The following is a 2,086-nucleotide window of genomic DNA, read 5'->3' as shown; positions in this document are numbered from 1 at the left end:
CGGGTGGGCGGGGCGGGCCGGCTCGGGTTCCGGTTGCTAAGCAGCAGGGTGGCACTCGTTGACCCCGGGCGCCGCTCCGTCTGCCGATGGGCGGGCCGGTGCTGGCTCTCAAGAACTTTTTGTAACTGTTTCCCTGCTCTGCTTTGGTTTTGTTTTTTTTTCTCGCCCACCGTCAGAACCGATGCAGAGTAAGAAAGCCTTCAGCGAGACAGTCCGGCCAAGCTTAGCGCCTTCCACTAGATACGGCGAAGTCTCGGAAACGGGGGGTGGCGAGGGGAATTTCAGGCGCGCGCCGCCTCCCCCCTCCTGCACCACCCCCCCCCGCAAGCGACGGGAAGGGGCGCCGCTTTCCATCAGCTCGGCTGAAACGCCCGAGGACGGGGCGGCGTCTCTGTTTCAAAAGCGGAAAAAGAAATAAAAAAGCAACAAAAACCAAAAAATTCCCGCCGCCCCCCCCAACCCACCCCCGTGCAGGCACCCCTGCAAACGGGCCTCCGGCAGGGCCGGCCTGCCGCCCCCAGCCACCCCCCGCAAGCCCCCCCACCGCCGCCCCGGCTGAGAGAGCACAGGCAGCCCGCCGCCGGCCCTTCCCACCCCGTGCAGGCACCCCTGCATACGGGCCTCCGGCAGGGCCGGCCTGCCGCCCCCAGCCACCCCCCGCAAGCCCCCCCACCGCCGCCCCGGCTGAGAGAGCACAGGCAGCCCGCCGCCGGCCCTTCCCACCCCGTGCAGGCACCCCTGCATACGGGCCTCCGGCAGGGCCGGCCTGCCGCCCCCAGCCACCCCCCGCAAGCCCCCCCACCGCCGCCCCGGCTCAGAGAGCACAGGCACCCCGCCGCCGCCCCTTCCCACCCCGTGCAGGCACCCCTGCATACGGGCCTCCGGCAGGGCCGGCCTGCCGCCCCCAGCCACCCCCCGCAAGCCCCCCCAACCGCCGCCCCGGCTCAGAGAGCACAGGCAGCCCGCCGCAGGCCCACCCACCCCGTGCAGGCACCCCTGCATACGGGCCTCCGGCAGGGCCGGCCTGCCGACCCCAGCCATCCCCCGCAAGCCCCTCCACCGCCGCCCCGACTGAAACAGCACAGGCAGCCCGCCGCCGGCCCTTCCCACCCCGTGCAGGCACCCCTGCATACGGGCCTCCGGCAGGGCCGGCCTGCCGCCCCCAGCCACCCCCCGCAAGCCCCCCCACCGCCGCCCCGGCTCAGAGAGCACAGGCACCCCGCCGCCGCCCCTTCCCACCCCGTGCAGGCACCCCTGCATACGGGCCTCCGGCAGGGCCGGCCTGCCGCCCCCAGCCACCCCCCGCAAGCCCCCCCACCGCCGCCCCGGCTGAGAGAGCACAGGCAGCCCGCCGCCGGCCCTTCCCACCCCGTGCAGGCACCCCTGCATACGGGCCTCCGGCAGGGCCGGCCTGCCGACCCCAGCCACCCCCCGCAAGCCCCCCCCACCGCCGCCCCGGCTCAGAGAGCACAGGCAGCCCGCCGCCGGCCCTTCCCACCCCGTGCAGGCACCCCTGCATACGGGCCTCCGGCAGGGCCGGCCTGCCGCCCCCAGCCACCCCCCGCAACCCCCCCCACCGCCGCCCCGGCTGAGAGATCACAGGCAGCCCGCCGCCGGCCCTTCCCACCCCGTGCAGGCACCCCTGCATACGGGCCTCCGGCAGGGCCGGCCTGCCGACCCCAGCCACCCCCCGCAAGCCCCCCCCACCGCCGCCCCGGCTGAGAGAGCACAGGCAGCCCGCCGCCGGCCCTTCCCACCCCGTGCAGGCACCCCTGCATACGGGCCTCCGGCAGGGCCGGCCTGCCGACCCCAGCCACCCCCCGCAAGCCCCCCCCACCGCCGCCCCGGCTGAGAGAGCACAGGCAGCCCGCCGCAGGCCCACCCACCCCGTGCAGGCACCCCTGCATACGGGCCTCCGGCAGGGCCGGCCTGCCGACCCCAGCCACCCCCCGCAAGCCCCCCCACCGCCGCCCCGACTGAGACAGCACAGGCAGCCCGCCGCCGGCCCTTCCCACCCCGTGCAGGCACCCCTGCATACGGGCCTCCGGCAGGGCCGGCCTGCCGCCCCCAGCCACCCCCCGCAACC

Source organism: Opisthocomus hoazin, unplaced genomic scaffold, assembly GCF_030867145.1.
Source record: "Opisthocomus hoazin isolate bOpiHoa1 unplaced genomic scaffold, bOpiHoa1.hap1 HAP1_SCAFFOLD_343, whole genome shotgun sequence".
Lineage (NCBI taxonomy): Eukaryota > Metazoa > Chordata > Aves > Opisthocomiformes > Opisthocomidae > Opisthocomus > Opisthocomus hoazin.
Note: the sequence above shows the minus strand (reverse complement) of the source record.